A 12,800-nucleotide genomic window follows, 5' to 3' on the forward strand; every position below is an offset into this window, starting at 1 on the left:
GCACCAGCGCCCGGAACATGGCCACGATGTTTGTTGGGACCCTCCCCTCCAAACACTGCTTCCTGGTTTTACAAATGGCTACCTTAGCCAATGCCAGGAGCAGGTTGACTAGGAGATCCCTAGGCTTATCGTTCCGGGACACTGGGCACCCAAAAATAAAAAGTTGAGGGGAAAAACCCAGCCAGAACTGCAGGAGAAGGCTCCTCAAGAAGGACATGAGGGGCTGCAGTCTAGCGCAACTCGAATAAATGTGATATACGGACTCCCGCTCGCCACAGAAGGGACAGGCGGCGGGGGAGTCCGTGAAGTGTGCCAAATACTCTCCTGTGCTCAGTGCACCATGGAGGACCCTCCAACCCAAATCCCCGGCGGGACCGGGAACCAAAGATGAATAGAGTTCCCTCCACCGGGGTCTCTCGCCCTCGTTCGCAGGGAATACCCGCCTCCAGATGGTGTCTGGGCGGGTGACAAGGGCGAGGTAATGCACTATATGGAGCACAAGAGAATACAGGACTTTCCTCGGCATGCCGCGGAAACACGCCGGGGACATATCCCCCAACTTGCTGAGGTTGGGGGAAAGAAGAGCCCGAGGGGGTTGCCGTGGCTTCGGTTCCACGCAAAAATCCGGAGAGCTGAAGTTGATAGGCTGACAAGGCTCTCCGGTCTGCAATAACCCCTCAATGAAGGTGCGTGAGTCGGGGTGGATGGCATCCGTAATCTCCTGGATCAAGCGACGAGGGACGCGGGCAGTACGCAGACCCATACGGGGCGCGAGCACCTCTGCTCTTACCCAGTATCGCCGCCCATAGTCCAGGAGATCCCCGACTCTGGTCACCTGCGCCAGGATTAGCCGGCGGCAAATAGAGGGTGAATCCAACATCCGAGCCCCCACTGCCGGATTATACAGCAGGGGCTCGGCGAGGAAATCAACCCCCACCGCCTGTTCCTTCCTGGTCGCGGAGACCAGTTTCCAGGCCTTAAGTAAGTCCCGATAGTATGCCGGCAGCACCGAGAGGTCTCTACCTAAACCCTCGGGCCTGATGATAAACAGTTGCCGATCATACCTCATATTGCGCAGCTGGCGAAAGAAACTGGTTGCCAGCTGGCACCACTGCGGAGACGGATCTGCGAATAGGTATCTCTGCAGGTATTGGAGGCGGAAAGTGTGTAACTGGGAGCGAACACACACCACTCCCTGTCCACCCTCCTCCAAAGGGAGACACGCAACTCCCGCAGAGACCCAATGCTTCCCTATCCAAAGAAAATCCATCAACTTCCTCTGGATCTTGTTGATAAATTCGGGGGTCGGACCCATGGCTATCAGCCGGTGCCAAAGCTGACTGGCCACCAGCTGATTAATCACCAGGGTTCTTCCCCTGAGGGAAAGCATTCTCGACAGATACACCCATGACCCCAGACGAGCAACGACCCGTTCTTCAAGATCACTGAAGTTTTCCGGGGCCGGGACCTCCGCAGCAGACAGGTAGACTCCCAGATACTTGAGAGTATCGCCCTCCCACGAGACATTCCGAAACGCGGGGGGCAAGGAGTCCACCTGTAAGGGACCCACCAGAATGCCAGAGCACTTGGACCAGTTGATCCGAGCAGAAGAGGCCGCGGTATAGACCTCTTGGCACGCTTGTGCCCGCTCTAGATCATCTAGGTCCTGGGCCACGAGGAGCACGTCATCGGCATAAGCCGACAGGACTACCCGCATGTCAGGTTCCCGCAGCACCAGCCCGGTGAGCCTCCTCCTCAGTAGGCAGAGGAAGGGCTCAATGGCCAGCGCGTACAGTTGCCCAGACAGGGGGCACCCTTGACGTACTCCCCGACCAAACACAAAAGGTGCCGTCAGGGACCAGTTGATCTTCACCAGACACTCTGCAGAGGCGTACAGCATCTGGAGAAAGCCCACAAATTGTGGGCCGAAGCCAAACGCCTGCAGGGTCTGCATAAGGTAACGGTGATCCACTCTGTCAAACGCCTTCTCTTGATCTAGGGACAGGAAAGCGAGTGATAGACCAGTCCTTTGTGCGTAATGCATCAGGTCCCGGACCAGAAAGATGTTGTCATGAATACTCCGGCCCGGGACAGTATAGGACTGGTCGGGGTGAATCACCTCTGCCAGCACGGACTTGAGCCTCAGCGAAAGCGCTTTGGCTACGATCTTATAGTCCGTGCTGAGCAGTGATACCGGTCGCCAGTTGGAAATCTGGCGGAGATCCCCCTTCTTCGGCAGCAGAGACAGTATTGCCCGCCGACACGAAAGGGGCATATCACCGGTCTCCAGGGCTTCGGCTAGGACCTCGGTGAAATCAGGTCCCAGCATCTCCCAGAAAAACCGGAAGAACTCCACAGTCAGCCCGTCCAGACCTGGCGTTTTTCCGCGGGACATGAGATTGAGGGCTTCAGAGAGCTCGGCCATGGTCAAAGGTAACTCAAGCAGCTCCCTTCCATCCTCACTGACCGTGGGAAGCCCCTCCCATAAGACCCTGCATTTATCTGGCTGGATTGACTCCGGAGAGAAAAGATCTACATAGAATCTCCGGGTTCTGTCCCGGATGCTCTCCGGGTCAGTCAAAGGAGTACCGTCCTCTGCCAACAAGCAGGTGATATGTCTACGGTTTCCCCTCTTTTTCTCCAGCGCGTAGAAGAGTCGCGACCCGCGATCCATATCGCGAAGGAAGTGGATGCGGGATCGCACATACGCCCCCCGAGCTCTCCGATCTTCCAAGTCCCGGAGAGCGTACTTCCTCTCCACGTACATACTCTGCAGGTATTGGTCTCCTTCCACAGACAGCCTCTTCTCGAGATCGAGCACCTCCTCCCTGAGGGCCTTGATCTCAGCATCGCGCTGCCTGCTGGCACCTCTGGTATACTCCTGACACACGAGGCGCAGATGAACCTTGCCCACGTCCCACCACTGCTCTAACGTGGCAAAGTCTGACCTGCAACCTCTCCAGGCCATCCAAAAGTCTCGGACCGACGTCTCAAACCCCTTGTCCTCCAACAAAGTATTGTTGAAGTGCCAATATGCGGCTGAAGGTGCTGCAGGTAGCAGCGTCACCGTCACGGACGCACAATTGTGGTCCGAAAACGGCGCCAGCCTAATGGCACTGGACTGGGCTCGCGACAGGCTGTGGCTGGAAATATACAGCCTGTCTATCCGGGACCAGGACATCCGTTCACCCCTAAACACCCTAACATGTGTGAACTCAGTGGATGCCTCAGGATGTTGTTCTCGCCAGACGTCTACCAAGGAGTAGCGGGTGATGACCTCCCGCAAGGCCGACGCAGAACACGGGTGTGGCTCCGGACCATTCCGGTCTTTCCGAGCCTCGAGGGTACAGTTAAAATCACCCCCGAGCACCACGTATTCGTTCGTGTCGACTGTCTCCAGGTATTCAGACATTCTGACGAAGAACTGCCTTCTCAGGGGTCCGGTGGCAGGAGCATACACGTTCAGGAAATTAAACGTGTAGTCCTCGTGTCGGACCCTGATATGCAACAGGCGACCTGGAACAACCGTTTTGGCAAGCAGCAGCTCAGGTTGAAAGGATTCAGAGAACAGGGTCACCACCCCACAAGATGTCGAAGTGAGGTGGCTGAAAAAGACCTTGCCTCGCCACTCCAGATGCCAGCTGGCTTCAGCCTCTGGAGTGGTATGGGTTTCCTGCAGGAAACTCACAGAATACTTTCCCTTCTGTAAAAAGGAGAGTACCTGGAACCTGCGCAACCCGTCCTTACAGCTGTTTACGTTAAGCGTACCGATGCTCAAAGCCATTGGTAGTCAAAGAGTTTTTCCGTCCCACAGGCGCTCAGGGTGCTATACCCCGAGAAGCCTTTACGTGCTCTCGCATCAATTTGTAGAACTTTAGGGCACGAACATGTTCATTAGACCCTGAGATTCTGGCCTTGCGGTTGGCCCTGGTGTATACAAAAAGAGAGTGGAGAATGAACGAAGCATCCTTCCACTTCTTGAGGGCCAACTTCACCTTCTTTTTTCCTTGCTTGTGAAGGGTATCTCCTAGGAACTCATCTATCTCCTGGGCAGGGATAACGGGGCTCAAGGAGCCCACCGACTCTGCGGTGCCAGAGGATGCCTCACTGAGCCCCAACTCCCCAAGCTCCTCTTGGCTGAAAAACTCAAGACCCCCGCCCCTCTCTGTGGGAGCCTTTCTCAGCCCTAGAGTGGGTCCCCTCTTTGGTGTTTCCACGAGGGGGTCCACTATATCCTCCACATCCAACCCCTGGGTAGAATCTTCAGGGGTATCTGGAGGCGGTATGATGGAGGCAGCGGTCTCCCGAGTGTCCTCGGGGGCCACAGAGGCACCCAGTGCCCTCCTAATCTCCTCTATCGCCGTGTGGATAAATGGGATGCCACAGGTGTTCTCGCCAACCGCGGGAGGGCACTCGCCAACCGCGGGAGGGCACTCGCCAACCGCTGGAGGGCACTCGCCAACCGCTGGAGGGCACTCGCCAACCGCGGGAGGGTACTCGCCAACCGCGGGAGGGCACTCCTCAGCATGCACCCCAAGGAGAGAGTCCAGCTTGGCAGTCATCTCTGACAAAGACCAAAACTCTCTGCGAAGAGGGCTCACGTCAGACACCCTCCAAGTGTATCCTGAATTGCTCGCTAAAGCCTCCTCTCCTACACCTGCCTTCCCCGCTCCATCCTCTAAATCCTCAACCATGGGGGTCAGCCCTAGCCAATCCCCTCCTTCCGGTGACATAAAACCTGACTCGGCCTCAGGCGCTTCACCCAAAGGTGGTACAGCCGGAGGGAGATTCTGGTCGACCCCCGAGTCTCCGAAGACAGCTACTTTCGGTGTGATAGGTTCACCGAAGCACAAGTCCCCGGGGGATGTTCTCCAACTGGGAGGAGTGTTGGAAGGCTTCCCAACGTCCATTTCTAGGGGCAAAGCCTCATGTTGTTGAGCACTTTGACCTTCCACCCCAGGGACGCCGGGTACCTCCTCTTCCCCTTGTATTCCCTCCAGATCTTCGAGGGGGGGGGGCTGCATATTTATGGATTCCGGCTCACACTGGCTAATCCTAACCAGTGGGCCGGACAGGGCCACCCTGTGCGGAATTGCTGTTACATTCCGCTTCGGAGACTTCTGAGGGTGAACGTAATACGGTTCACCCTCCTCGCCCTCCTCAATCACCCTCTTGTTTTTGTTTTTAAAAGGCTTCTTCCTGGGGGGTGCTTCCCCAGAAGAGGGTGCCACTGTCTCTCCAGCCGGAGCTTCCTCCTGCTCCCCCGCACCCTGTACGGTGCTTACATTGGGGGTAAGGTGTTCTTGGGGGGGGACAGTGACAACAGAGGGTGACTGTTCTGGGGTGACTCTTTTCTTCTCCCTCTTTTTTGGGGGGAGAGGTTCAGATGTCACTGTTTGAGATGGAGCAGTGACATCTTCTGTGGTCCCAGGGGGGACCTGGGCTCTCAAGGGCTTTTCCTTCTCCCTCTGTTCTTTGGGGAGAGGTACAGACGTCACTGTTCCAGATGGGACAGCGACATCTCTTGTGGTCCCAGGACGGACCTGGGCCCCTGAGGGCCCCGCTGTGGTGGGCACAGCGGTACGGGGTGTCTTGGCAGAGGGAGGGGTGGGTGTAGGAGTTGGGATAGGTACTCTGTTCCCTTTGAGGCAACTCCTGCGAGTATGCCCCAGCTCCTTGCACAAATAGCACCTTACCCCCTCCGTGCCATAGTACACGGTGTATGTTATGCCCTCGTAGCGCACCCCAAAAGAACCCTCCACAGATTCAGTGCTCCCCGGCAGCAGCAGTTGTACCTGCCGCCTAAATGAGAGCACATGCCTCAGCGCCCTATCTCTACAGCCCAAAGATAATTTTATTATGGGGGACTTAATGTCTCCCAGGGCTTGCAGGTATGGCTTCATGAGGCTATCTGGGATGAAGGGGGGCACATTTGTCAGAATGACCTTTGTGCCTAACCCCTCCATTGGCTCTATAGGGATGTATTTCCCCCCTACACTGATGCCTTTCTGCACCAGGGTGTGAGTGGCAGCCAGCGTACGGAGGAAGAAAATGCCCCTCCCATACATTTTGCTGGCCGCCACCACAGCAGAGGGACCCACCACATCAGCCACAGCCCTCACATATATCTCCATGTTTAGGCCAGGAGACATTGGGCACCTCACCCCAAGCTTCCTGCTCAGACAGGGCGTGGCCCCAACATTGTTGTTGCTGGGGCCATTGCCTGCAACTGCCACATGCGCCCATGTTGGAACTGGGACTGCAGGGGTTACGCTGCTAACAGGTGCTGGGGGAGGCGTGGCCAGGGCACTGGAAGGACCAGGCCTAGGGCTGTGACTAAGAGTGTTGCTCCTAGGGGCCACAGTTTTTGGTGTTTTATATCCGGGCGTCGCCCCCGTTGCCGCACTTGTCCTATTCCCCTTTCCAGGCATGATAACAAATAAGCCTCTAAGTCAGGGGAGGGTATTGCTTAGGGAGAGAGGTACAGAGAGGAAACTGTCTCTTTAAGAAGAGATCTCTCTGCAAGGGGAAAAAACCAGCAGCTTTTAAAAACCTGCTGCAGTTTTAAATCTTTTTCCCCTTATTGGTTACTCTCTCTCTGTTGTAATAAGCAATCACCACAATTTTACAAGTCTTTATAGAAAAGACACAGAGCTCTCAATTGCAAGTGAGAAAGGAATCAGGCTTAAGAAAACAAAAGAGTGAAATTGGAAGTTTAAACAACCAGTAAAAACCTCCAGTAGTGAGGGAGGAGAGAGGGGGTAAGACTGCAGTTTTCCAGCCAGCTAAACTGCAGCTATGCTGGGTTAAAACACTGCAGCCCCTGGGTGAAAACCAAAAACGGGTTTTAATCCTGAAAAAGCACCCAAAACCCTCTATAAAACTCCCAGTATACTCACAGTATACTCCCCCACAGATCCACAACAAAATATAACAAATAAAGAAAGAATAAAGCCGATTCCTTACCAAATGCCTGGGAGCTCTGCACATACGCTTCTGAATGGAAGGAGAAGCAGGATCCAGCCAGGAAAAAACACTCACAGCCAAACTGCAAGCAGGCAAGTTCCCCTGAGTGGGAGATGCTATGGAGTGAGCCCATAACCATTTAAATGTGGGAGGGGGTGAGCTTAAATTAAGTAGGAGGTTGCCAACCTCCAATCAGCTATGACTAGCTGGACACGAATTGTAAAACATACTGGACACCTAACAAGCTCCAATTAAACCCCCAAAATACCCACAACATATATATAAGCATATGAGTGTCAGAAGAGTGCTACTGAGCTGGCAATTGCATTAAAACCAGAGACATAACATAAAACACAGACAGGGCTCAGTTTTTAGCACATCTAGTGAGACTCATACACGGTACAGTGCCTAAATATATATGGAATAACTAATATGTAAATGGTCTTTTAGTTTGACATTTTTGGCCAAAATTGTTGTAAGCCCCTGAGCCAACGCCAAGGCAGACCACATATCAGGGGTCCCTAACGCTAATATAAATTCTTAATAACCTGTTTAATAACAGGAAGAATGATTTATAGTAAATCTGTCAATATTAGCTGTAAAGTTCTGTCTGACTGAAGCTTTTATTAACCTGTACATTACCAGGAAAAGCACTCTGTATTAGAGATGTCTCAGCCAAACTGCAAGCCAAAGTTCTGTCTGACTGAAGCTTTTATTAACCTGTACATTACCAGGAAAAGCACTCTGTATTAGAGATGTCACAGCCAAACTGCAAGCAGGCAAGTTCCCCTGAGTGGAAGATGCTATGGAGTGAGCCCATAACCATTTAAATGTGGGAGGGGGTGAGCTTAAATTAAGTAGGAGGTTGCCAACCTCCAATCAGCTATGACTAGCTGGACACGAATTGTAAAACATACTGGACACCTAACAAGCTCCAATTAAACCCCCAAAATACCCACAACATATATATAAGCATATGAGTGTCAGAAGAGTGCTACTGAGCTGGCAATTGCATTAAAACCAGAGACATAACATAAAACACAGACAGGGCTCAGTTTTTAGCACATCTAGTGAGACTCATACACGGTACAGTGCCTAAATATATATGGAATAACTAATATGTAAATGGTCTTTTAGTTTGACATTTTTGGCCAAAATTGTTGTAAGCCCCTGAGCCAACGCCAAGGCAGACCACATATCAGGGGTCCCTAACGCTAATATAAATTCTTAATAACCTGTTTAATAACAGGAAGAATGATTTATAGTAAATCTGTCAATATTAGCTGTAAAGTTCTGTCTGACTGAAGCTTTTATTAACCTGTACATTACCAGGAAAAGCACTCTGTATTAGAGATGTCTCAGCCAAACTGCAAGCCAAAGTTCTGTCTGACTGAAGCTTTTATTAACCTGTACATTACCAGGAAAAGCACTCTGTATTAGAGATGTCACAGCCAAACTGCAAGCAGGCAAGTTCCCCTGAGTGGAAGATGCTATGGAGTGAGCCCATAACCATTTAAATGTGGGAGGGGGTGAGCTTAAATTAAGTAGGAGGTTGCCAACCTCCAATCAGCTATGACTAGCTGGACACGAATTGTAAAACATACTGGACACCTAACAAGCTCCAATTAAACCCCCAAAATACCCACAACATATATATAAGCATATGAGTGTCAGAAGAGTGCTACTGAGCTGGCAATTGCATTAAAACCAGAGACATAACATAAAACACAGACAGGGCTCAGTTTTTAGCACATCTAGTGAGACTCATACACGGTACAGTGCCTACATATTAGTTATTCCATATATATTTAGGCACTGTACCGTGTATGAGTCTCACTAGATGTGCTAAAAACTGAGCCCTGTCTGTGTTTTATGTTATGTCTCTGGTTTTAATGCAATTGCCAGCTCAGTAGCACTCTTCTGACACTCATATGCTTATATATATGTTGTGGGTATTTTGGGGGTTTAATTGGAGCTTGTTAGGTGTCCAGTATGTTTTACAATTCGTGTCCAGCTAGTCATAGCTGATTGGAGGTTGGCAACCTCCTACTTAATTTAAGCTCACCCCCTCCCACATTTAAATGGTTATGGGCTCACTCCATAGCATCTTCCACTCAGGGGAACTTGCCTGCTTGCAGTTTGGCTGTGAGTGCTTTTTCCTGGCTGGATCCTGCGTCTCCTTCCATTCAGAAGCGTATGTGCAGAGCTCCCAGGCATTTGGTAAGGAATCGGCTTTATTCTTTTTGTTATATTTTGTTGTGGATCTGTGGGGGAGTATACTATGAGTATACTGGGAGTTTTATAGAGGGTTTTGGGTGCATTTTCAGGATTAAAAACCGTTTTTGGTTTTCACCCAGGGGCTGCAGTGTTTTAACCCAGCATAGCTGCAGTTTAGCTGGCTGGAAAACTGTAGTCTTACCCCCTCTCTCCTCCCTCACTACTGGAGGTTTTTACTGGTTGTTTAAACTTCCAATTTCACTCTTTTGTTTTCTTAAGCCTGATTCCTTTCTCACTTGCAATTGAGAGCTCTGTGTCTTTTCTATAAAGACTTGTAAAATTGTGGTGATTGCTTATTACAACAGAGAGAGAGTAACCAATAAGGGGAAAAAGATTTAAAACTGCAGCAGGTTTTTAAAAGCTGGTGTTTTTTTTCCCCTTGCAGAGAGATCTCTTCTTAAAGAGACAGTTTCCTCTCTGTACCTCTCTCCCTAAGCAATACCCTCCCCTGACTTAGAGGCTTATTTGTTATCATGCCTGGAAAGGGGAATAGGACAAGTGCGGCAACGGGGGCGACGCCCGGATATAAAACACCAAAAACTGTGGCCCCTAGGAGCAACACTCTTAGTCACAGCCCTAGGCCTGGTCCTTCCAGTGCCCTGGCCACGCCTCCCCCAGCACCTGTTAGCAGCGTAACCCCTGCAGTCCCAGTTCCAACATGGGCGCATGTGGCAGTTGCAGGCGATGGCCCCAGCAACAACAATGCTGGGGCCACGCCCTGTCTGAGCAGGAAGCTTGGGGTGAGGTGCCCAATGTCTCCTGGCCTAAACATGGAGATATATGTGAGGGCTGTGGCTGATGTGGTGGGTCCCTCTGCTGTGGTGGCGGCCAGCAAAATGTATGGGAGGGGCATTTTCTTCCTCCGTACGCTGGCTGCCACTCACACCCTGGTGCAGAAAGGCATCAGTGTAGGGGGGAAATACATCCCTATAGAGCCCATGGAGGGGTTAGGCACAAAGGTCATTCTGTCAAATGTGCCCCCCTTCATCCCAGATAGCCTCATGAAGCCATACCTGCAAGCCCTGGGAGACATTAAGTCCCCCATAATAAAATTATCTTTGGGCTGTAGAGATAGGGCGCTGAGGCATGTGCTCTCATTTAGGCGGCAGGTACAACTGCTGCTGCCGGGGAGCACTGAATCTGTGGAGGGTTCTTTTGGGGTGCGCTACGAGGGCATAACATACACCGTGTACTATGGCACGGAGGGGGTAAGGTGCTATTTGTGCAAGGAGCTGGGGCATACTCGCAGGAGTTGCCTCAAAGGGAACAGAGTACCTATCCCAACTCCTACACCCACCCCTCCCTCTGCCAAGACACCCCGTACCGCTGTGCCCACCATAGCGGGGCCCTCAGGGGCCCAGGTCCGTCCTGGGACCACAAGAGATGTCGCTGTCCCATCTGGAACAGTGACGTCTGTACCTCTCCCCAAAGAACAGAGGGAGAAGGAAAAGCCCTTGAGAGCCCAGGTCCCCCCTGGGACCACAGAAGATGTCACTGCTCCATCTCAAACAGTGACATCTGAACCTCTCCCCCCAAAAAAGAGGGAGAAGAAAAGAGTCACCCCAGAACAGTCACCCTCTGTTGTCACTGTCCCCCCCCAAGAACACCTTACCCCCAATGTAAGCACCGTACAGGGTGCGGGGGAGCAGGAGGAAGCTCCGGCTGGAGAGACAGTGGCACCCTCTTCTGGGGAAGCACCCCCCAGGAAGAAGCCTTTTAAAAACAAAAACAAGAGGGTGATTGAGGAGGGCGAGGAGGGTGAACCGTATTACGTTCACCCTCAGAAGTCTCCGAAGCGGAATGTAACAGCAATTCCGCACAGGGTGGCCCTGTCCGGCCCACTGGTTAGGATTAGCCAGTGTGAGCCGGAATCCATAAATATGCAGCCCCCCCCCCTCGAAGATCTGGAGGGAATACAAGGGGAAGAGGAGGTACCCGGCGTCCCTGGGGTGGAAGGTCAAAGTGCTCAACAACATGAGGCTTTGCCCCTAGAAATGGACGTTGGGAAGCCTTCCAACACTCCTCCCAGTTGGAGAACATCCCCCGGGGACTTGTGCTTCGGTGAACCTATCACACCGAAAGTAGCTGTCTTCGGAGACTCGGGGGTCGACCAGAATCTCCCTCCGGCTGTACCACCTTTGGGTGAAGCGCCTGAGGCCAAGTCAGGTTTTATGTCACCGGAAGGAGGGGATTGGCTAGGGCTGACCCCCATGGTTGAGGATTTAGAGGATGGAGCGGGGAAGGCAGGTGTAGGAGAGGAGGCTTTAGCGAGCAATTCAGGATACACTTGGAGGGTGTCTGACGTGAGCCCTCTTCGCAGAGAGTTTTGGTCTTTGTCAGAGATGACTGCCAAGCTGGACTCTCTCCTTGGGGTGCATGCTGAGGAGTGCCCTCCCGCGGTTGGCGAGTGCCCTCCCGCGGTTGGCGAGTGCCCTCCCGCGGTTGGCGAGTGCCCTCCAGCGGTTGGCGAGTGCCCTCCCGCGGTTGGCGAGTGCCCTCCCGCGGTTGGCGAGTGCCCTCCCGCGGTTGGCGAGTGCCCTCCCGCGGTTGGTGAGAACACCTGTGGCATCCCATTTATCCACACGGCGATAGAGGAGATTAGGAGGGCACTGGGTGCCTCTGTGGCCCCCGAGGACACTCGGGAGACCGCTGCCTCCATCATACCGCCTCCAGATACCCCTGAAGTTTCTACCCAGGGGTTGGATGTGGAGGATATAGTGGACCCCCTCGTGGAAACACCAAAGAGGGGACCCACTCTAGGGCTGAGAAAGGCTCCCACAGAGAGGGGCGGGGGTCTTGAGTTTTTCAGCCAAGAGGAGCTTGGGGAGTTGGGGCTCAGTGAGGCATCCTCTGGCACCGCAGAGTCGGTGGGCTCCTTGAGCCCCGTTATCCCTGCCCAGGAGATAGATGAGTTCCTAGGAGATACCCTTCACAAGCAAGGAAAAAAGAAGGTGAAGTTGGCCCTCAAGAAGTGGAAGGATGCTTCGTTCATTCTCCACTCTCTTTTTGTATACACCAGGGCCAACCGCAAGGCCAGAATCTCAGGGTCTAATGAACATGTTCGTGCCCTAAAGTTCTACAAATTGATGCGAGAGCACGTAAAGGCTTCTCGGGGTATAGCACCCTGAGCGCCTGTGGGACGGAAAAACTCTTTGACTACCAATGGCTTTGAGCATCGGTACGCTTAACGTAAACAGCTGTAAGGACGGGTTGCGCAGGTTCCAGGTACTCTCCTTTTTACAGAAGGGAAAATATTCTGTGAGTTTCCTGCAGGAAACCCATACCACTCCAGAGGCTGAAGCCAGCTGGCGTCTGGAGTGGCGAGGCAAGGTCTTTTTCAGCCACCTCACTTCGACATCTTGTGGGGTGGTGACCCTGTTCTCTGAATCCTTTCAACCTGAGCTGCTGCTTGCCAAAACGGTTGTTCCAGGTCGCCTGTTGCATATCAGGGTCCGACACGAGGACTACACGTTTAATTTCCTGAACGTGTATGCTCCTGCCACCGGACCCCTGAGAAGGCAGTTCTTCGTCAGAATGTCTGAATACCTGGAGACAGT

Source organism: Ascaphus truei, chromosome 5 (assembly GCF_040206685.1).
Source record: "Ascaphus truei isolate aAscTru1 chromosome 5, aAscTru1.hap1, whole genome shotgun sequence".
Taxonomy (NCBI): Eukaryota; Metazoa; Chordata; class Amphibia; order Anura; family Ascaphidae; genus Ascaphus; species Ascaphus truei.